General features: G+C 41.7%; 1 protein-coding gene across 3 annotated transcripts in view; it reads right to left on the minus strand.

Annotated features, from left to right (window-relative positions):
• The window catches only part of PITPNM2 (phosphatidylinositol transfer protein membrane associated 2), a 432,451-nt gene that overhangs the window by 355,969 nt on the left and 51,426 nt on the right, over nt 1-25,056 (minus strand). For 2 of the 3 annotated variants that reach the window (XM_030220217.1, XM_030220216.1), the window contains exon 1: nt 9,579-9,677. The exons of the other annotated variant lie outside the window; for it this stretch is intronic. The gene's annotated coding sequence lies outside the window, so the exon portion shown is untranslated. Of the gene's footprint in view, nt 1-9,578; nt 9,678-25,056 lie in introns of those variants that run through there. 3 annotated transcript variants of the gene reach the window in all.

Raw genomic sequence — 25,056 nt, forward strand, 5'->3', positions numbered from 1 at the left:
ATAGAAGTCAAAAGAAAATAGAAGTAGGGGAGGACCAACAAAAACAAAAAGGAAAAAGGAAACCCTGGAGTTAAAGAATAACAAATGCCAAGTTTATTGTAAAAAAAAAAAAAAAAAGAAAAAGAAAATGTAGACCAACAGGTCTGCATAAAACAAATCCCCAAAGACAATGAGAGTTCAGAGGAAAGACCCGACAAGGTGCCGACTCCAAGGTTTCTTTTTTGCACTTCTTTGTTGGTCTTCCCCTACTTCTGTGTTCCTATTATATTTTTCTCATAAAATACTTTCTCTCTTTTTCATGCTTGCTACCATAATAAATGAACCTCACTCCCATGTCGGGGGATGTGGAGTTTGATCTCAGTCTCTCAAATGTACATCTAATGTTTCATGTGTGTCCTGTGTCCTTTCGTGTGTCTACAAACAAAATATTCCACCTGTGGGCTGGATTTAAGATTGTAGTGCTCAAAAGCAAAACCAGACAGCAGGTCCTGGGGGAGGAGGGTGGGGTTCAGAGATCCCAAATATTGGCAAGCCAGAACACAGTAACATAGTAAATGTTGGCAGATAAAGAAAGACCTGCATTGCCCATTCAGTCTGCCCCAGCAAAGTGTAGTATCTAACACTCTTCTCAGCTTCTACTTCGTCTACTAATTCATGAATAAACGTTGGTATCATAAACAGGGCAGTCGGCAATTTGTCTTACCAACCTCATATAGGCAGTTATATAGTGCAATCTTGAAACATACCATTGCTTTCAACACTAAGAATATCTTCCCTTTCCCCACTACTGACTAGCACCATTTATTCACCAGTATCAACTTTAGGAGTCTCCCCTTCCCCACACAGGGATACACAGCACCTGAAATCATAGCATCTGCTTAGAAAGAGATTAAACATGCACATATTGTATCACTATCTCTCCCTGCCAAATTTTGGGGTGCAGACCGTAAAACTCTGCCAGGCACCAGTTCAACTTCCCAATTACCTGAAGGCAGAAGCGTAGCCGGGTTTTGATGTCAAGGAGAGTGGATCGTTTGTAAAACAGATGCTGATGCGAGGCTGTAGGCCCAATTCACATAGACGCCATTTCATTCAAAATCCATTTGGGGGAGCGCCTCCTCCCCTTGCACCCCACCTAGCTACGCCTCTGCTCGAAGGAGAAGGAGCAAAGGCAAGACACTGGTTCTACTTCCCAACTACTGGGAGGAAAAGCAGCAAAAGCAAAGCTATATCCCCAGATTCTGTAAAGGTCGCTCAAATCTGGGCACGGATCTCAAATCAAACTCTGCAGCAAATTCCACCCCCCCCCCCCCCCCCAGTGGGCGTGCACAAGGATCATACCAACACAATATTGAGCCCTCAACAAACTACATTTTATCACTGTCTGGGCCGTTAATCAATTATTGATGTTAATTGACATCAATTAGGCTTTGCAGGCGGATCTGCCTGCATGCTATTCTATAACCCCATGCACTAAAATTGGCTCACACACAACTGAAAAGGGGGCTTGGCCAGGGGAGGGGCATGGGCAGGCCAGGGTTGTTCCCAGAACTGAGTGTTCTAGAACACTGGGGTTATGCGCCCAACTTGTATGCCAGGATTTACATCAGGCGCCCAACGATTTACATCAGGCGCCCAACGATGGGTGTGGGAATCCACGGTAAGCACTCAGCCTGGAGCGCTTAGCGTTGACCCTAACTTTGGGTACCATTTACTGAAAAGCTGGCCTACAGTGCCAGAGTGGCATCCTTCGAAGCAGTGCATGTACCTGGCTCCTCTTTAGCCTAAATTAATCAACATCTTCAAAACGTGGTGCTCTAGGTAGTTGCCTATGCAGTTATGCCTATATGCAGACTCCATGCGACTAAAGTCTGTAAACATTAACCACTACTAAACTGGAAAACAGGAACCTTTTGGCTGTGGCTTGCATTTTTCCTGAACAATGGTTTCTGTTTAAGAAAATTTAGTGTGACTACCCAAATGTTGATCAAAATACTACAGCTCGTAATGTTAATAACAGTAATGATGTCCATAAGAAAGTGAAAAATGCCACACGAGCAGACAGGATGCAGCTCGATGAGTCACTCCGAGCTTTATGCAAATGGGAGAGCGTGGATGCTTTCTGAAATGGCAGCAATCTGTTTAAGGGCTGCCAACATTCCAAAAACAGAAATCATGAGTCATCACGGACTGAGAAAAACCTTTTCAGTCTTTACAGATTTGCAGCTTTCTGAGATTTATTTATTAGCCAGCTACAGGCTATTTTCACTTCTGGAGAAAGACAGCATGTGGGGGTTCCAATCCCCACCATGCTCAGTGTTCGATTCTCCAGTTACAGGCTACTTTTACTTCTGGGGAAGGTAAGACAGTATGTGGGGTTACAATTCCTGCCATACTCAGTATTTGATTCTCCATCTAAGGGGGGGGGGGATATATATCTCTATAAAATAATCATGAGACTGACGAGTTAAAAAAAAGTCAAGATCAATTTGGAGATAATTGCTATCAGCGACAGCTGTGTAGAACCACAGATTGGAATGACATTGTGAACTACTGGTTTAGATCTACAGATTGATATGTGATCACAAGGACATGAGCTGAAAGCGCAGTTATAACAGAAGAATTGAATGGGAGTATACACCAAAAAAAAAAGGCACAGAATTATTTGTGGAAATAGAGAATTCGAACATTGTATTGCCTTGCAGTTGGAAAATTGGTAGACATATAAAGGATGTATACTTCTGTTAATCGTCAATCGTGCACGATTTGGGATCTTTGATATAGCATAAGATTGTATATGTTGAATGAGAAGTATAAATGCAGAGTGGAATGACTGGAAATAGTGTGATTGTTGAAGGAAAAATGGATAAGGTGATGGGAAATTGTTAAAAATAAATACTATATCATAAGAGCATAATACAAATTTAAAAAATGTATATATCATAGTGGTGGTTACTATTGGAAAATATAAAATCATCAGGGAGAGGGGTTTCTTAATGAAAAAAGATCACTCAGCATTTCAAAATGAGACAGCACGATCCAACAATATAGAGATTTATTTACAGTGTGTTTCCAGAAGTTCACCCCATGGGGTAGTTTGTCTGTATACTTTGTGGGTGGGGGCCAATTCAGCATTAGCACCAGGAGTATTTGGGTGAGGGACACTGCCCACCCATGCTCACCCCAAAGCTGCATCTATGGTTCAGTTTACTTGTTCTATTAAACTACAAAAATAAAGGTTTTAATCACAAATTCCTAAAACAAAACATTATTCTTGGAGACCAATGGAGCAGTCTGAATACTCACCATCAAAACCACTAAAATGTGTTTTTAAAAAGATTTAAAAAAAAACAGCAAATGTGTTCTCATCTGCAGACTAGAAACCAGAAAACAGGGAAAAACCACAAAGCTGCACATCCAGTCTGTAGTAAGCTGGCTCATACCTCAATTTCTAATGTAATTTATAGCACTAAAAGGGTTATACAACCATTCGCAGATCACATGACCAATAATCAGGTTCTCCACAGATGCCACTTGATATGAAGTCAGAGTAAGGACTAGCCCCGGGATTAGAGCAGCAGGCTAAGGATCTGGCTGGGTTCCGAGTTCAAAGCTTGCCTACCCCACTTACCGTATTGCTCTATTACCTTAGGATAACGTAGAAGATAAGGACATAAGAATATCCATCCTAGGTCAGACCAATGGTCCAGCTAGCCCAGTATCCTGTTTCAAACAGTGGCCAAGCCAGGTCACAAGCACCTGGAAGAAACCCAAATAGTGGCAACATTCCATGCTACCAATCCCGGGGTAAGCAGTAGTTTCCCCATGTCTGTCTCAATAGCAGATTATGGACTTTACCTCCAGGAACTTGTTCAAACCTTTTTTTAAATCCAGATACACTAACCGCTGTTACTACACCCTCCAGCAAAGGAGTTCCTCAGCTTAACTATTCGTTGAGTGAAAAAAATATTTCTTCCTATTTGTTTTAAAAGTATTTCCATGTAACTTCCTTGAGTGTCCCCTAATCTTTGTGCTTTTGGAACAAGTTAAAAAAAAACAAACCTAATCGATTCACCTCTACTCATTCTACACCACTCAGGATTTTGTGGTTCTTGTGTTAGTCCACTTTAAAAGTAATAAACAGAAATAAAACAAAGGAAAATAAGGTGATACCTTTTTGTATTGGTCTACCTTAATATATTTTTTGACAAACTTTCAGATCAAGTATGAGCAAAAGATGACAATATCAACATATATATATATATATATATATATATATATATATATATATATATATATATATATATATATATATATATATATATATATGATCTCGAGTACTAGAATGCGTTTTATGTTTCACTTAGATATGTTTTTGATATTCTAATCTTTTTCTCATACCTAACCTCAGGTTGGTGGCTCTGCCTTTAAAAACTTGTCAAAAATGATCTCGTTAGTCCAATAAAATAGGTATCACCTTATTTTCTTTATTTCTATTTAGGCAAGTCACTTCAGCCTTCTTGCCTCAGGTACAAACGTGTACTGTAAGTCCTCTGGTAACATGAGCTATCAACGAAAAGGCGCAAGTTAAAATATAAATACAATTTTCAGGCTGTACATTCATATTACCAAACCAAATCAATCATTTTTAATATATCTTCTGCCATAACAATTTGTCTTATGCTAAAAAAAAATGTGAATGGCAGTGTGATAATTTGTATATTGTATACATATGTATTACAATTACATTCATAGCTTTTCATCCCATCACCCCTCACCATTACCACAGGAAAACCTGCTCTTCTGCCACTTCAGCCTCTGGTATCTACCCATGCCACATTCACAGCCTTTTTGCCTTACTATCAGGTTTACCATCAATTTGATTCATGCTGACAATGAAAGTTGATAAACCCCCACTCATGCAACAAAAAAATGGTATTTATTGCCTAAACATCAACTCCCCTAGTACTCTTTCACCCTCCCCAGCTTAACTTGTAAGCTCTATGCAGTTTTTAGGCCTTTTCTGCACTGATAATTAATACTTGACACAATTCTCACTCCTTCACAACTCTCAATCAGGTTTTAGACCATAACATAGCACCGAGACGGTCATAACCACCCTGATAACGAAGTTCAGAAGTGTAATAAACCAAGATCCTAATATACTACTACTACTACAATTCGATATGTCAAGTGCATTTGAACTAGTAGATCACACAACACTAATGGCTCTACTCGACAACATGGAAATCAGCGGTGCAGTAGCAGCATGGTTCAATGGTTTCCTAAAGTCCAGATCCTACGTCGTAAAGATGTCTAATCACACATCAGCCCAGTGGCGTAGCCAGACCTGACATTTTGGGTGGGCACTATGTATACAGGTATGAGTAGTGTTTCTTGGAATACTACAAAATAATGCCTTAGATTGCACTGGATGATGGATTTCTAATTAGTCTGCCCAACAGCTGCCCTGCATCAGCATAAACCATACACATACTTAATGGAAAAACTGATATTTTTAAATAGAGTTACGTTATCCCATATCTTAAATTTGACAAGACTTAAGTCTACTATAATGGCAAACATCTCAACACATATGTCAGGATCCTGCAATATAATTACAGAAATGGCATATATCCTTCAAGGTTTACTTTATAATAAATGTAAATGACTGATTAAACTGTATTAAAAAGAACATGGGTAAATACCTTTGAAGTCCTTTTCCCCTTCCATTCATCCCTGTAGCCCAGTATCAGACCTTTATTTCCCTTTCCTACCCCCCTCCATCCCCGTAGCCTTGCATCAGCCCTTTGTTTTCCTTTCCTTTGCCTTCCCTACACCCATCCATCCATCCCCATAGCCCAGCATCAGCCCTTCCTTTCCCTACCCACCCCCATCAATCCCCGTAGCCCATCAGCCCTTCCCTATCATCCATCCCGTAGCTATGTATCAGCCCTACCCTACCCCCACACCTCCCTGTAGCCTAGCTTCAGCCCCGTCCTACCCCCATAGTCTGGCATCTCCCCTGTTCCCAATCGTCCCCTTTCCCTGCCCTGAAGCACTAAATATAAAACCTTTTGTTTTTTTTAATGACCTGGGCACTTCTGAGCCCACATGCATCCAAAAACCCGCCTACATTAAACATAAAACTTTTTTTTTTATTTTAACCTGGCCACTACAGAGATCATCCCCAGCCAAAAAAACATTATATGAAATATACAACCACTGAGCCCACAACTACAAAAATCTAATTATAAAAAGCTTTTGTATTTTTCTTCAAAGCCCTGTTTTCAACAACGCAAGAATTACATGAATCCCAGAACATCTTATAATTCTAAAATAGGTTGTCAACGACCATCTTATCAACCTAGAGTAACTAGAGATAAACATACTCAGAAGATGGCAGCTACGATTCAACCAAAGCAGACATCTAATTCTTGAGCTAGCCTTAATTAAAAAAAAAAATTACATGATGATTATGAGGAAATAAAAAGCATTTAAAATTTTATTACCTGCTGGCAGCTGCTGGGCTGGGCTGGGCTGCTGGCAGCTGCTGCTTACCTTGGCAGTAAAGTTATGGAGACACTGCTGAGTGCTGAAACTTCACTCTGGATTGGAATGATCTCTCGTCTGTCTCGAACTTCCAGTTCCCAAACCAATTCCCACGTCCAGGCAGGGCCTGGCTGAGGCTCACCTCGCACCTGTGTGCGTGCATGTACGCGCGTCCAGTCATTAGCGCTGCTACCGCTACCGCCGCGTAGGATGGATGGAATCATGGGAAACACTATGACGCGCTGCCTGCGCGACCCTGCAGTGCATTCCTGAAGGTAGGCGCCGGCGGGCTGATGTTCGGAACTTCGGAGCTTGCCCTGGGAGACCTGAGCAGATGCCCGGCTGCCCGCGACGTGGTACGCTAGGCTGCCGCTGTGTGTGTGTGTGTGCGCACTTGGGTGGTGGTGGGCAGGCCGGGTGGCGGGCCTGAGCGAAATCGGGCTGGATTCTGCCATCGTGCCGTGCTGCTGCTGCAAATGTGTGTGCGCTTCGGTGGGCGGGCCTGGGCCCACCCAGGCCCACCCGTAGCTACGCCCCTGCATCAGCCACCTGGACCCCAAAATGCGGTGTTCTACAGGGCTCCCCTGTAATGATGGCACCACTTGGCAAAAAAAAAAAATAAAATAAAAAATCGAACTAATGGGTCTCAACCCATTCATATACGCAGATGTAGCCTAGTGGTTATTGCAGTGGACTTTGATCCTGGGGAACTGAGTTCAATTCCCACTGCAGCTCCTTGTGACTCTGGGCAAGTCACGTAAGCCTCCATTGCCCCTGGTACAAAATAAGTACCTGAATATATATAAACCACTTTGAATGTAGTTGCAAAAACATCAGAAAGGCGGTATATCAAGTCCCATTTCCCTTTCAAAAACAACATTACTGAAATATTGGACAGAATAAGAAAAGGACTGGATCTTATGGAAGAATGGGCAATCACATTCAAACTTAACAAAGACAAAACCAAATTCCTGGTTTCATCCAGCCCGATCTGAGGAAGAAGGGCAACCTTCGAAAGCTAATCAAGAAATGTATTAAGTTATGTCCAATAAAAAAAGGAATCCTATTATTTTCTTTTCCATGTTTTATTTTGTTTGATTTCTATTGATAATCCAGCCCGCACAACTCCAAATCCCACCAAAATTTCACAATCAACAAACATTTCAAATTGAAACAAAACTAAAAATATTGGGAATAATCCTCGACAAACACATATCACTGGACAGTCAAGTATCAGAAGTAATGTCAAAATGCTTCAGAGCACTATGGAACTGAGAAGGATAAGAGACTATTTTTCCAAACAATCCTTCCAGATAATAGTTCAATCAACAATACTATCATAACTAGACCGCTGCAACGCAGCATACGTAGGATGCGAAGAAAGCGCACTAAAATCAGTACAAACCGTCCAGAAAATGGCAGCAAGACTTAAACTCAAGAAATTGAGATATGAAAAAGCGACCCCACTGCTCAAAACACTACACTGGCTGCCAATCAAGGCACACCTACTTTTCAAAGCATGCACACTCATTTACAAGGTACTATTTGGGATAGCACCTGAAATATATGCTAGATCTGATAAAATTATCCTCAAGAAATGCTAGCCCGGAAGCCATGGAATATCTACTTCTTCATCTACACCGCAGGATTTAGCTACTTGGTTTCCAAATGCTGGAACTCAGTACCAAAACCCACAAGAAACATCACTATCTTTAATTCAGAATAGAACTGAAAACCTACCTCTTTAAAAAAATTCTACAGTTTACTGATAAAACTACAATTGTCTCCCCCATGTCCCAACTGTAGTAAAAAATGACTGTAACTCACCAAATGTAAATTGTAAGCCACTTTGAACAGAAACCTGTTTTTGGGTAACAGTGGGATATAAGAAAGCACAAATAACTAAGTGACACGCATGTATGTATTTCATTCCATCAGAAAAGTACTCACCAACAGTACTGGTGGTGTAAAAACACCGAATCAGAGCTTTTAAATTACCCAGTTCCAGGAGAGAGAGTTTTGATCATTCCTGGGTTCCTGACAACCTCATCATAATGCCTTATGAGACCTGCAGCACCAATTTCAATGGGTAGAATTAGGGACTACACATCCTACATTGCACTCATATGTAGGCTTAAAACCAGGATTAGCCAAAAATTCTCCCTCCCGGAACTAGGTAACTTGGCAACTCTGTTGATTTTTTTTTTGTACCTTCAAAGAACCCCTGATCATCTGAAAAATAAACACCTAAAATTATAATTTATAAACACATAAGAAAAGATGCCCTAATTATAAAAGAATGAGTGAGTCCTAGTGACCTTAAGCTAGATTTTATTTTCATACTAGTAAAAGAGGCCCGTTTCTGGAGCAAATGAAACGGGCGCTAGCAAGGTTTTCCTCCCCAACATCCCCCCCCCCTTCTCCCTCCCTCCCTACCTACCGACCCCTTCGTTGTTCTGACGCCATTGCTCTGCACCTCCTGAACGCACCGTACGCCATTGCTCCGCCCTTGGTGTGTGACGCCATTGCTCCGCCCTCGACTTCATCACGTTTGATGTGAGGGCGGGGCCTTGAGACGGCGATTTCGGTTGTTTCACCACCCCGAACCCTTCGAACCCGTTTTGATGACGGAAGTGACGTCAGTGTCCTCAGAATGTTGAGGGTGAGTTTTATTATATAAGATATGCAGATGGAGAAGTGGTCCACTGACTATTTGTCTCCCTGTGCCTTGATTTTCGTAGCTTCCCAAAAGAATAGCATCTGAAGCTGCACAAGTATACTAGCCCTATCCTGGTGAGAAAGCTACTACATACAAAATTTGCTGCCCAGCACAGTGCTTTGCCCTGCTATCCAACTTTCCCAGGGGGCATCTATAAACACCCTATGCAGAAATGGAACCCTTAGGCATATGCCCGATAGGAAACCTGGCCTGAATCCCGAATGAATTACAGAAAATGGCAGCATGTCTACTAGTGCTAAAGCTGCAAAACGTATATTGGGATTCCATGCAGATGAGAGAGAAATACAGTTTATCTTAGCACATCATTCCCCTAAATGATGCAGCCCAGGTGTTTATCATGTACCGCCTAGCTATTTGGAAGAAAAATTAAGCAATAAACAACTATTTAAATCCCTGCTGTTTAATCTAAACATACATTCTCAGCAGCTCTTCATTTTAAAACTGAAATTTCAGTCAATGATATCACCAGAACAATAATTTACAGAATTGTAGTTAAATTAGAAAGCCATTTCAGGCTTTAAATGTATTCTAACTCAAAAACAGAGCTGTTCAAAGTAGTAGGTCAAAGTCCTTAAGTAAAAACAAAAATAAATGTATATTTTAATACTTAAGTCTATTTTTTTGTGTGCTCTTCACTGTACTTTTACTTACATGAAAGTAAAGTTATTGCCTAATATTTTGAGTAAATTTTAAGTAAAAGTACCGTAAATATAATGAATGCAACTACTGGTAATGTTTTTATCCCAACAACTTTATTGCTCTACAATTCAATCCACCTCACTTTTACTAATACTAACATTTGAAAATGACTATCATTCATGCGAGTGCACTTGTGAGCCATTAATCCAGCACAGCTAAAAAGGTGTTCAACAGCTGTACAGGCAGAAGTGGATTGTTCAGTCTGATAAAAGGTTCCTTCAAATCAGGCCAGGCTGCAATATTACTGCTGCCTTTTGATTGGGTCTGTACCTATTGATCAAAGGAATCTGTCTGAAACACTTGACTTCCTCATAGCAAAGAATGCTTTATCAGCATCCTTGTCATTCTCATCTGCATTAGAAGTCGTGCTGTCCAATTCATCATTTGCAGCTTCATCTTCACCTTTGTTATTGTCATGCTGTCCAATTACAGGGCAAGTTTCACAAAGTTGAAATCATTGTTTATTGTTCTAACAATTTTCCATCTGATTATTTATTTATTTATTTATTGCATTTGTACCCCACATTTTCCCACCTATTTGCAGGCTCAATGTGGCTTACAGAGTATTGTTATGACATAGACATGAGAGGATATTAGATACATTCGGTGGTAAGCCAAAGATATTAGAAGATAGCGTAGGGGGTGTTAGATAGGGTGGTGGTGGTGAAGGAGGTGTATTTATATGATTGGGTGGGTTGTGTGGTGATTTGTGTCTTTAAGGGTTCTTTTTGTAGGCTCTATTGAAGAGATGTGTCTTCAAAGATTTGTGAAAGTTGCTTAGATTGTCCATAGTTTTTAGGGTTGTGGGTAGCGCATTCCATAGCTGTGTACTTTTGTAAGAGAAGGTAGTGGCGTATGCCTGCTTATATGGCAAACTCTGTTTGAATATCTTCAAGAACTGATGTAAGTGCGATCTGCAACTTTAGCCCTGGAAGCTTCATTCAACCTGAATTACCCATGTAAATGTAACATCAAATATTTAGGGGTTAAATATATTTTTTTAATTCCTGAACATTTAAAACAATTTATTACTCAGAAAAAGATAATTTAATGCATGCTGAGACTAGGCAGTAACGATTAGCCTTGAGCATTAGATCAGAGAGACAGAATGGGAATAAATGGTTTAATTTTGCTAAGCTGTGCTTATTTAAAATATGTTTTTTGAATCTCATCTCCTGAGTATGCCAAGGCTCCAACCTCCACTCTTAGTGTGGTCTAATACAAGTTGTACAATTTTTCTTTTATTTTCCTCTGGATTTACCACCTAGAATTTATGTACTGTTTTTCTTATTCAAGATGTAAAATGCTTATAAAATTTGAAATTGATAAATAAATAATAATAAAAAAGAACTGATGTAAGAATGTCAAATGTGTGGAAATCCTTCAGTCTTAAGGCCAGACAAGCAGACTTCTCTAAAGTCTATCAATCCACTGCAGGGGCGTAGCCAGACAGCAGATTTTGGGTGGGCCTAGGCAAGAAGTGGGTGGGCACCAAATGTTCTCTCCCCCACCCCCACACCAAAAACATATCTCAGCTGATGGGGAAATGCTTCTCTCCAGTCTCCACCTTGGTAGTCTGCAACAGGCATGCGCTGAAAGCTGAGCATGCGAAGGTGCCAGTATTGTGGAGAGCAGCATTTTCATTACCATCCATGTGCTACTGTTGGATGGGCCTGAGCCCTAAGTGGGTGGGCCCCAGCCCACCTGTGGCTACGCCACTGATCCACTGGATAGTTACCCCAATGTTAAATTTCCCATGGGATGTCCACCAATCTGTTGTGGTAGGGACGTGTGTCTGTTCACCAAGAACTGCAACAAGCTTCAGCTTCATCTCTGTTTCAAAGTGAACAAACTCCTCACTGTTCTGGTTGGCTGGAGACCAGTAACCAATTCAACAAACACAGGTAACTCCACTGTCCTCATAGGCTGGGTTTCCTGAACACCAAAATTTAAGATAAGATGATCCACTGTTTGTGAGATGAGGTTTGCAATAGCAAAATCCTGTTCCAGGTTTTGCTGTTTCATTTAATTTATCGAGGAATCATCATTTAGGTCTCTCTTCCATTTTCACTTTTAACTGCAAGCATCAGATGTAATTGAGTAAAAGTAGTACAAATTGGTGAAATTATTACTTTGGTAAAAGTAAAAGCAACAAATGTTTCCTGTACTTTTTTAGGAGTAAAAATGACAAAACATTTACTTAAGTACAGTACTGCTTAAGAACAGGGCCACCGAGAGACTGGGCCAGGCCAGTACTGCTTAAGAACAGGGCCACCGAGAGACTGGGCCAGGCCTGAGGCAAGGCCTCCCCGGGCCCCAGTCTCCACCCGCCCACCCCCAGTCCCGTCGACAACCCCCCTCCGTCCCCTGTGTCCCGCCCGCGTGGAAGTTATATCAGATGAGGGCGGGACACAGAGAGGAAAGGCCCGAACGGAAGCGATCTGCCACTGCTGCGCTTTCACACGGAGGTGAGGTACTGTGATTTGAATGCAGGGGTGCAGGGGGCCCAGCCCAGTGGCAGATGGTTGACAGAGCCGGTGGGTGAGGCTGGGGGCTGCAGTGCCGGGCCCCCCTTGGAGGCCCGGGCCCGGGGAATTTTGTCCCCCCCCCTGCCCCCCCCCTCTCGGCGGCCCTGCTTAAGAATAACCAAAAAGGGCGTTACAGCTCTCACCCCCCACCCCCAGCATTAAACATGTGGCTTTAATATGGAATATAAAATACATTTATCACACTTATAAATTGTTAAAATTTGTCATTATCTAAGACATGAAACCTGTTTAGAAACTCTTTCAAGAAGCCAGAGAGATAGCAATCACAGGCTAATTTACCAGCTATCCTTTAATAAATGCATTTGCAGAGGAAAACTGTAAACAATTTCTGTGACTTACAGGAGGAGAAAACCATCAGAGTCTGATAGCGAACCTGTGATTTTAAACAATGACGCAATGTCTCAGCGTCAAGAGATGAAGCAGCAGCAGTGTATCGTGTTCAATCACAAACAGGGGAAGAGCTCGTGCTGCCCCCTCCCATCACAAACTCTTCTCCATATTATAGATAAATGCAGTTTCAACCAAAAACTTTGATGTTAATCTAAGAAAATGGAGAAATGATGCATGTACATCATATATCATATATTTCACCAACTTAATTACAGTCAAAGATCCTTATCATTTACTGCTAGCCTTAGCACGTCACTAGAACGACTGAAAATCTTTTTAGACAACTCAAAATAACTTGCCCAGTGCATGAGAACAAAACTGGGAAGACTTAGGTGACTGGAGTGAAATTCCTGATGAAAGTGAGCAGGAGTGTATGGACTGAGCTGCAATTGGAATCATTATTCCAATTAAACTTTGATTACCTGGGCATGGACTTACAGCAACACACTGAGAAGTCAGAAGTCAGTCTGCCTGAGACGCTTGTGGTGAGATAAAATAGTATTATACTATAGTTGCAGTATGTGATGTGACTTGGTCATAAGTTATCACGTCTAAGTGTATAATAAAGTTGTAACCTTGTTACAGCAACAAATAAAATATGCCTTGTTGAGTCTGGGGGAAAGAGAGCTTAGAACTGCCCGAATTAGCAAGAATTTTCTGCTCTCAGGTAGGCTCAGTCTCATCTTTGTGAAAGGGAAATTCTTCGTCCTTACACCAGCACGCAACAGTGGTTAATTGAGTCTTAGGGAGCAGATGGACCGGCAAATACTGCTCCAGTTACAGCAGCCTAGTGGGGAAAAATTACTTTCTTTGTAGTCTTGTAAAAAAATAACAGCACAAAAATAACCTTTGTAGAAAACATGAAAATACCCCATGTTTCAAAGAGCTCCCTCACCAGGACACACTCCTGACCTTTTGGCATGTACAAAACCCAAAATATGTGAGAAAATAACTTCTCATACAATGTTTAAAATGTCTAGAGTGTACAGTCTTAGAAATTATAAAAGTGCTGCACATCCACAGGGGAGCACTGGCCACTAACAAAACCGAAACGAGGCTCCAGTCCAACTCCCCCGCATCCATCCACACTGACCACGCTGTATTTGGGGAAGGATAATGTAACTCCAGAGATGCTGACATTTGTGCCGACTGTATTTATCGCTTTTGGGACACCCAAACTTAATATCATAAAATTAAGTGTGGGGCTCCATAAAACACACTGTATCCAATCAAAATCAAATAGGCCCATAGGTGCCACAGAAGAAAAAGCTCTTTATAAATCAGCCCCGGTGCTGGCAAGAGACAGAAGCAGCTACCCAGCCAGCAAGCAGATAAGGAACAAATATTTTTTATAGCATAGGAACAACTTTCGATTACAAGCACAGCAATATGAGCCATTATTCAAGACTATCAATGCAAGGGGAACATGAATAATTCAAGTCACAGATCTCAAAAAGGGTACAAAATCTGGTCTGCATCAGAAGGAGGAAGGAGAGAAAGAGAACAGGTGGGTCTAGTCTGAACATGCTACAGCTCCCATGTGTCACCACACACCCAAGTACATCCTACTGAGGGGGTCCATTCTCTTTGAAACATAGAAAATGATGCAGATAAAGGCCATATTTATTTATTTATAACATTTGTATCCCACATTTTCCCACCTATTTGCAGGCTCAATGTGGCTCACATAGTTCCGTAAGTGGTGATTACCAGTTCAGGAGAGGAGAAATACATAGTTGAGGAACAGGAGATAGAGTGGATTAGGCTATCAAGGCTGCCCGTCCACATCATCTATTATGTGTTCCTCTCCCTAAGAGATCCCATGCTTGTCCCAAGTTTTCTTGAATTCAGAAACAGTCCTCGTCTTCACCACTTCCTAATGGACATATCTCCCTAATCACTGGATCATCGTTGGATCTCAGCCATGTTTCAGTGAGAAAGAGTAGTCCCAATTGGTCCTCCGCCAAACAAACAATCTCTGATAATTTCTGGCTTGTTAACTATAGACCTTGCATTAATGCAACCAATCCAATGGGAATGGGCAGCTTTGAGCCAATTTGCTGTCTCACACATTCTATTCGCATTAACTGATGTTTGGCTTCATTATCCCGGGGGTTTGAAGTCTTAGTTCAACTGGAAATTGTTGGTCTCTAGGGAGTGTTTATGGTGGAACCTGCCGCATTTGTTTTTCTTAGGCAGGCTCTAGATGTTGGTATATTATGCCAGTTGTTACATAGAGGGACATTTCCGACTTTGGATGTTTTGCAAAAAATGCCCAAAATCTAAATAGGGAAGAAGGTCATTTTCAAAAAAGAAAAACGTCTTTTTTTTTTTTTTCAAAAATAATGTGGACATTTTGTTTTTGGGACGTTTTGTGATTTGGATGTTTTGTTTTTGGTACATTTTCAAAAAAACATCCAAGTGCAAAATGCACAAAATCAAGCCATTGGGATGTAGGAGGAGCCAGCATTTTTAGTAGACTGGTCCACCTGACATCCCAATAGGGCACCCTAGGGAGCACTGAAGTAGACTTCATAAACTTCTCCCAGGTACACATCTGACCATTGATCCATTACCTTGTCTGCTGAGCCCCCCCCCTCCCCAAAACCCACTACCCCCAACTGTACACCACTAACATAGCCCTTACAGGTGAAGGGAGCACCTATATGTGGGTACAGTGGGTTTCTGGTGAGTTTTGGAGGGCTCAGTTTCCTCCACAAGTGTAGCAGGTAGGGGGAGGTAGGAGCCTGGGTCTACCTGTCAGCAGTGCATTGCACCCAACACTAGACTACTCCAGAGATCTGCATGCTGTTCTAATGGACCCGAGTATAACATCTGAGGCTGGCATAGAGGTTGGAAAGTAATGTTTTTCATCACATTTCTTGGGGGGTGGGAGGGAGTTAGTGACCTCTGGGGGAATAAGGGGAGGTCATTCCTGATTCCCTCCTGTGGTCATCTGGTTATTTAGGGCACCTTTTTCTGCCTTATTTCGTAAAAAAAAAAAAAAAAAACAGGTCTAGCTCAAAACATCTAAGTTTTAGTCCTGGATGGTTTTGTTTTGTTCCATTATGGCTGAAAAACGTCTAAGTCTTAGGAATGCCCAAGTTCCGCCCTGAACACGCCCCTGGCACTCTCCCTTGAGATTTGGATGCACTTCTGGCGGACTTCAGAGAAAAGCGTCTAAAAATAGGTTTCAAAAATACTGATTTGGACGTTAGCTAATCAAGGCCTAAATCCATACATATATGCAGATGATGTCACGATTTATATCCTGTTTAAACGTGATTTAAAAGAAATCACCAACAAAATTAATCATAGCTTCCAAATTATGCATTCTTGGGCGGATGCATTTCAATTGAAACTAAATGCAGAGAAAACTCAGTGTCTTGTACTTTCATCACAATATAATATTAATAACTTCACCACTATATCCACACCAAATTTTACTCTTCCTATTTCAGACACCCTGAAAATTCTCGGAGTCATCATTGATCGGAATCTCACACTGGAAAACCATTTGAAGAATACAACAAAGAAGATGTTTATCTAAATGTGGAAACTTAAAAGAATTAAACCTTTCTTCCCCAAGGGAATGTTCCGAAATCTAGTACAATCAATGGTAGTGAGTCATTTAGACTACTGTAATGGTCTTCTTGCTGGCTGTAAAGAACAAAGCATCAGAAAACTTCAAACCGCCCAAAACACTGCAGCCAGACTTAATATTTATTAAAACAAAATACGAAAGTGCTAGGCCCCTAAGAGAAAACTTACACTGGCTTCCTGTTAAAGAACATATAACTGTCAAAATATGCACTCTAGTGCATAAAATAATTCACGGTGATGCTCCGACATACATGTTAGACCTTATTGACCTACCACCCAGGAATGCTAAAAGATCAGCATGCACATTCCTAAATCTTCGCTTCCCCAGCTGTAAATGTCTAAAATACAGACTAATACATGCATCCAGCTTTTCATACTTAAGTTCACAAATGTGGAATGCTTTACCAATGGACCTGAAAATAATTCACAACCTAATTAACTTCCGTAAGGCACTGAAGACACATCTCTTTAATAAGGTATACCACAATGACTTATAATTGGAATTCACCATCCTCTACTTAACAATAGGATTACTCTCTTCATATACCGTATTGTTTAATTTTAATATTCAACCCATGTTAATATGTGATACCATTTGTATATTTTCCCTTTTCTACCCGACAGTTCATTTAGCATTCATGTTCTATATATATTACCAATTGTATATGCATTCTGAAATGACATAAGTCATGACGGAAAAATTGTAAGCCACATTGAGTCTGCAAATAGGTGGGAAAATGTGGGACACAAATGCAACAAATAAATAAATAAATAAATAAATAAATAAAAACGTCCAAATGCAGACATTTTTCTCTTTTGAGAAATGAGCCCAATAGTAACGTGGAAGGGCATTTTCGATATGACATCCAAGCCCAACTCTGGATATTTTGCAAAAAAACATCCAAAATCTGGATAGGAAAGAAGGTCATTTTCAAAAAAGGAAAAAGCTCATTTTTTCCAAAAATACTGTTTTGAATAAGGTTTTATGATTTGGATGTTTTGTTTTTTGGTCCATTTTTGAAAAAAAAAAAAAGTCCAAGTGCAACACACACAAAATCAAGCCATTGGGATGTAGGAGGAGCCAGCATTTTTAGCAGACTGGACCCCCCAGACATCCCAGGAAAACAATAGGGGGGTCTGCCCTAGGGGGCACTGCAGTGGACTTCATAAAATACTCCGAGGTACACATCTCAATATTGCTCCCTTATCTTGTCTGCTGAGCCCCCCAAAACCCACTACCCCCAACTGTACACCACTACCATAGCCGTTACAGGTGAAGGGGGCACCTATATGTGGGTACAGTGAGTTCTGGAGGGCTCATAGTTTCCTTCCTCCACAAGTGTAACAGGTAGGTGGAGGTACGGGCCTGGGTTCACCTGTCTACTGTCCACTGCACCACAACTAGACTACTCCAGGCTGGCAAGTAATGTTTTAAATCACATTTGTGGGAGGGAGTTAGTGACCACTGGAGGAGTAAGGAGAGGTCATCAAGTCACTTAGGGTACCTTTTTTGTGCCTTATTCGTAATAAAAACAGGTCTAACTCAAAACGTCTTAGTTTTAGTCCTGGACGATTTTGTTTTGTTCCATTATGGCTGAAAAATATCCAAGTGTTAGGGACGCCAAGATCCCACCCTTAACATCCCCCCCCCCCCTCCTTGTGATTTGAACACACTTATGACTAACTTCTTAGAAAAACATCTAAAAATTGGTTTTGCAAATACCAATTTGGACTTTTTGTGAGAAAAACGTCCAAATGCAGATTTATTCCACTTTTTGGACGTTTTTCTCTTTTGAAAATGAGCTCCATAGTAACATAGTAGATGGCGGCAGATAAAGACCAGTATGATCCATCCAGTCTGCCCAACAAGATAAACTCATTACCTATGGTAAGAAGTGATACCTCATATGTATACATGATCTTGATTTTATTATTATTATTAGCATTTGTATAGCGCAGCGCTGAACACCTGGCATAAAGAGACAGTCCCTGCTCAAAAGAGCTTACAATCTAAATAATACAGACAGACAAGACAGTTACAGGTGAGGGAAGTAATGGGTGAGAAGAAGGAAGGAAGGGACAAGGGGAGGGCAATTGAGTAGTGGTTAGGAGCTAAAAGAGGTAGTGAAAAGGTGGGTTTTCAGCATAGATTTGAAAACAGGTAGAGATGGAGCTAGACGTATAGGTCCAGGAAGTCTATTCCAGGCATAAGGTGCCGCAACAGAAAAGGAACGAAGCCTGGAGTTAGCAATGGAGGAGAAGGGGGAAGACAAGAGATTTGTCCAGTGAGCGGAGTTCACGGGGAGGAATGTAGGGAGAGACGAGAGTGGAGAGGTAATGGGGGGCTGCAGAGTGGATGCACTTAAAGGTCAATACGAGAAGTTTAAACTGTATGCGGTTTATCCTTGCCTTTTTAGGACATAGACTATAGACTCTGGGGATAGCATTTCTTACGTATAGGAGTTTGCTGCGGAAGTTGCTACTGTTTGGGGGAGGGGGGTGTACTCACAGTTTTGCTCTTCCGGAGATAGCACTACTTTTTGCATGAGAGTTTGCTGCTGAGTTGCATACAAAGGGGTGGGGTGTGCCCCTTCGGCGCGACACTTCAGAAGCTGGGTCACTTAAATTGGTCGCACTGACGTCACCTGGTGTGCGACCCAGAAAGCACAATGGCCTTCCTCGCTTCTCCTCCACGTGGGCCGCTGGCTCGGAACCTGCAGCTGGCAGGTGCCGATTCTCTCAGGTCCAGTTGCTGTTGTGACCTAATTTTATATAAGCTTCCTTGCATTTCCTGGTCTTGGGGGTCCCACTCCAGAAGAAGCACTGGTAAATCACTTGCAGGTTCTGTTTCCAGCTCTCCCACCTTAAAGCTATTCACATGGGAGCAGACGCTGGACTCTGACAAAAACACATCAATTCAGATGAGGGTGGGGGCTGCTGCTGCTTTTACTGAGGATGGCTCTACCTGGCTGGGGGAGGGGGGACATCACCACCTCCGCCACCACTCCCTTTCACCCCCCGTTAATACCTGGATCTTTTGCTCTGGACTCCCAAGGCTGCAAATCAACAATTGACATCTGCAGTAAAGAATGCTATTGCAAGCATTTTATCATCTGTGAGCTATTTCTTTGTTGCACTTAGTTGTGAATGGAAAACCAATTTTAAGGATAACAAGGTTTCTAGAATAAACTACAGCTATCAGGGCTGAGCCTAGAAACAACAAACAGCTAGCCAGTAAAGGAACAGCTGCATATTTCTCTAAGCTGACAAAACTACACATGGCTTTACTTAAATCCACACCAAGTTCAATACAATATTCCAAAAGGAAGCCAAAAATCAAGGACAAGTCATACATTTGCTCCAGCTGGTGAGCTGAAGTACAGCACACTGTTAAGAACAAACCAGTCCGCAAAAGCTTTAAAAAAAAAAAAAGAGAGTCTTACAGATGAAAATATGTTCAGGCGGTACTCATTAAAAACTTGACCAAACAGTTAGTTGGATGCTCCTGAAAAAAGGGTCTTACTCCAGGGTCAGAGATAGGGTTACCACATGATTCCACATCTTAAAAAACTATTTCTTGCATGGCTTTGTAAGAAATAGCAGCAGAGCGGCTTCTCTCCCACCACTGGATCGGACAGCAGGGATCCTATTTCTGGGGCAAGAAGTGGATCCTCTTTATTTCTCTACAGGATCACAGCAGGAGGGTGAGTGGATTGTCTCATCGCCCGCTCTGATCGCCTGGACTTTTCATATGAAAGGATCTTTTGGAGAGTGAGTGCAGAAAAGAGGAGATTTGCAATGGCAGATGTTAAAGAAGCTCAACCACAAATAACGCCTGAGATTCCTGGGCGAGCCACTGCCCTCAATCCATTTGAACATCCAAGTGATTATTGTAGTTTGCAAGACCCAATTATTTCCAGTCCTACCATTTTTAAATCATCAAAGTCATCCTTTACACCAGGAAAATTTCGATTGTCCTTTGATGAGCTTGCTAAGGTTAACCCTGTGGAAACTGATCCAGAAAATATTGTCAGGCATTATATCTGAGCAATGCCAAGGTGACTCAGAGATTCTGCTGATGAAGACTTGCTTCAAGGCCCTGCAAGAGTGTCCTCTGATACTACTACTACTTAACATTTCTAGAGCGCTACTAGGGTTACGCAGCGCTGTACAATTTAACAAAGAGAGACAGTCCCTGCTCAAAGAGCTTACAAGCTAATAGACAAGTGAACGGTCGGTCCGATAGGGGCAGTCAAATTGATAAAGGGAAGCCTTACATCAGAGAAAGTCACAAGACAGAGAACCCAAAAGTGAAGAGACACTGTGGTGAACTGGATTTATGGGGCCCCCGTTATTGCTGCTGTGGGGTTCTGACATGGTCTTGCGACAGATGGCACACCTGCTATGACTTGGATGAGGCTGTGTATTTGGATGGCTGCATCATGAAGTTCTCCTACCAAGACAGGGAACCGGTCCCGGAAGACAGCAGACCTGCTGATGTGAGGCAATGACGACAGCCGGTATCCACCACAGGGTTCCCGCTGTTTAGAAGATGCAACTCATCCGCTGCTGCAGGCAGCTGCGAGATACACAGATGTCACCATGAAGATGTGGATTCTTTCTATGTAAGACATTATATACGGCAATGAAGGACTAATCAACTGTCATTATGCTTTAAATCATTTCCCATCTTCCTTTACAATGGGCCTCCCAATAACATCATGTCTTTGGTGGTACAGTTGCTCATTTGTCCTCCAAGGAGGCTTTGGTGACACTGAAAAGCTTTAAGTGTAGCCGGGTACTTCCGTCTCCAGTAAACCATAATACCAAGCCACACCATACAAATCTTCTGTCACATGTTACAAACACCCTCATCAGAATGGGAGCTCACCAGGCCCTACCCACAGTTCTAAAATTTCTATTTTGACCTTTCCTACTAGCCATTCTTGACCCAGAATTACCCATATCTTCTCCAATGTCAACTAATGCTACAATGCTAACCCAAGCCTAAGTGTTAACGTTCATCCTATTCTATGGTTTCACTGCTTACTGTTATAATGTTATATTGTATAATGTTTATTGTTACGATGTAAGCAGCATTGAACCAAACATGTTTTGGATAATGTGGGGTACAAAAAAAACAAATAAATGAAAATGAAGTATTAATTTTCATGGAAAAATCATATATTTTCTAAATAGATTTGTTTTTAAAAACTTACGAAAAGCTAAATATTAGAAAAAAGGGAAAAAAGACTAAACGTCAGCCGGCGTGGCTAAACAGTAAGATAAAGGAAATCATTAGAGCCAAAAAAACAATCCTTCAGAAAGTGGAGAAGAGAACCAACTGAAAGTAACAGGATAGATCATAAGGAATGCCAAGCCAAATGCAAAGCGGAGATAAGGAGGGCAAAAAAGGACTTTGAGAAGAAATTAGCGTTGGAAGCAAAAATACATAGTAAAAACTTTTTTAGATACATTAAAAGCAGGAAACCGGCCAAAGAGTCGGTTGGGCCGCTGGACGAAAATGGTGTTAAAGGGGCGATCAAGGAGGACAAAGCCGTAGCGGAGAAATTAAATGAATTCTTTGCTTCGGTCTTCACCGAGGAGGATTTGGGGGGGACACCGGTGCCGGAAAGAATATTTGAAACGGGGGAGTCGGAGAAACTAAACAAATTCTCTGTAACCTTGGAGGATGTAATGGGTCAGTTCAGCAAGCTGAAGAGTAGTAAATCACCGGGACCTGATGGTATTCATCCAAGAGTATTAATAGAACTAAAAAATGAACTTGCGGAGCTACTGTTAGAAATATGCAATCTGTCCCTAAAATCGAGTGTAATACCGGAAGACTGGAGGGTAGCCAATGTTACTCCGATTTTTAAGAAAGGTTCCAGAGGAGATCCGGGAAATTATAGACCGGTGAGTCTGACGTCGGTGCCGGGCAAGATGGTGGAGGCTATTATTAAGAATAAAATTGCAGAGCATATACAAAAACATGGACTGATGAGACAAAGTCAGCACGGATTTAGTGAAGGGAAGTCTTGCCTCACCAATCTAATGCATTTTTTTGAGGGGGTAAGCAAACATGTGGACAATGGGGAGCCGGTTGATATTGTATATCTGGATTTTCAGAAGGCGTTTGACAAAGTGCCGCACGAAAGACTCCTGAAGAAATTGCAGAGTCATGGAATCGGAGGTAGGGTATTATTATGGATTAAGAACTGGTTGAAAGATAGGAAGCAGAGAGTAGGATTGCGTGGCCAGTATTCTCAGTGGAGGAGGGTAGTTAGTGGGGTCCCGCAGGGGTCTGTGCTGGGTCCGTTGCTTTTTAATGTATTTATAAATGACCTAGAGATGGGAATAACTAGTGAGGTAATTAAATTCGCCGATGACACAAAATTATTCAGGGTCGTCAAGTCGCAGGAGGAATGTGAACGATTACAGGAGGACCTTGCGAGACTGGGAGAATGGGCGTGCAAGTGGCAGATGAAGTTCAATGTTGACAAGTGCAAAGTGATGCATGTGGGTAAGAGGAACCCGAATTATAGCTACGTCTTGCAAGGTTCCGCGTTAGGAGTTACGGATCAAGAAAGGGATCTGGGTGTCGTCGTCGATGATACGCTGAAACCTTCTGCTCAGTGTGCTGCTGCGGCTAGGAAAGCGAATAGAATGTTGGGTGTTATTAAGAAGGGTATGGAGTCCAGGTGTGCGGATGTTATAATGCCGTTGTATCGCTCCATGGTGCGACCGCACCTGGAGTATTGTGTTCAGTACTGGTCTCCGTATCTCAAAAAAGATATAGTAGAATTGGAAAAGGTACAGCGAAGGGCGACGAAAATGATAGTGGGGATGGGACGACTTTCCTATGAAGAGAGGCTGAGAAGGCTAGGGCTTTTCAGCTTGGAGAAGAGACGGCTGAGGGGAGATATGATAGAAGTGTATAAAATAATGAGTGGAATGGATCGGGTGGATGTGAAGCGACTGTTCACGCTATCCAAAAATACTAGGACTAGAGGGCATGAGTTGAAGCTACAGTGTGGTAAATTTAAAACGAATCGGAGAAAATTTTTCTTCACCCAACGTGTAATTAGACTCTGGAATTCATTGCCGGAGAACGTGGTACGGGCGGTTAGCTTGACGGAGTTTAAAAAGGGGTTAGATAGATTCCTAAAGGACAAGTCCATAGACCGCTATTAAATGGACTGGAAAAATTCCTCATTTTTAGGTATAACTTGTCTGGAATGTTTTTACGTTTGGGGAGCGTGCCAGGTGCCCTTGACCTGGATTGGCCACTGTCGGTGACAGGATGCTGGGCTAGATGGACCTTTGGTCTTTCCCAGTATGGCACTACTTATGTACTTATGTTAAATAACCTGATTGATTTCACCAAAGTTGGTTAAAAAATTCCAAGTTTGAGAGGCCTGGTATGAGAATAAAGCTGTAAAAATTTCTTTGAATGTAAGAAGCTTCCATAGGAAGGAACAGATTAATTACGAATATCATACTTAGAGGTCAGTATGTTGATCATTGAGTACATGTAATTCATGGAGCCACTCCCTTCAGAATCTTATGACGAAAACAACAAAGCTTAAAAAGAATCCTGGCTTCTACTTACAACCAATGGAGTTTTTCATAACATGATAAACTATCGAATTTACCTAAACCACATATAAGATGAATTGCTGTGCTTTGAATGGTTCCGAGTCTTCTCAATAGATATTACGTACAGCCAAGATATATAATATTTCAATAGTCCACTTTTGTAAGAGCCAAAGCTTGTACTAAGACTTGAAATAACTCTAAAGTAAAATATTCCCAAATACGTCTTAAGTTGTTCATCATCCAGAAACATTTTTTTAACAAGACAAACAAAACTCCTAAAATGTTCAAAGATTTTTTCAGTTTATAAATTGTCTCCTCTTCTTGGCCACAGCGCAGTGGACAGAGTGGGAGTGCCAGTGAGCATGTCACATAGGACATGAATCCAGAGTGGTATAGTCCTGGCAGTCACCTAAGGAATCAGCTTCTAATGGGCAGCAAATAGCAGCAGCAATCAAAAGGGAATAGATCCTGACATTACCACAAACTCAAAGAACCATCAGCACATTCTTTTATCTGCGGAGAGGGTGGGCAATGATCAAATAGCCCAATTGGAGGAGGAGTTTTTAAGGTGTGTTAGGGCCCAAATGCATATTATTTGCCCTTTAATGTGTGTCAACAAGCAATAACATGTGATCTTACCATAATGCATGTTAATACATAGTAACATAGTAGATGACGGCAGAAAAAGACCTGCACGGTCCATCCAGTCTGCCCAACAAGATAACTCATGTGTGCTACTTTTTGTGTATACCCTGCTTTGATTTGTACCTATGCTCTTCAGGGCACAGACCGTATAAGTCTGCCCAGCACTATCCCCGCCTCCCAACCACCAGCCCCGCCTCCTAACCACCGGCTCTGGCACAGACTGTATAAGTCTGCCCAGCACTATCCCCGCCTCCCACCACCGGCTCTGGCACAGACTGT

Source organism: Microcaecilia unicolor, chromosome 11 (assembly GCF_901765095.1).
Source record: "Microcaecilia unicolor chromosome 11, aMicUni1.1, whole genome shotgun sequence".
NCBI classification, from domain to species: domain Eukaryota; kingdom Metazoa; phylum Chordata; class Amphibia; order Gymnophiona; family Siphonopidae; genus Microcaecilia; species Microcaecilia unicolor.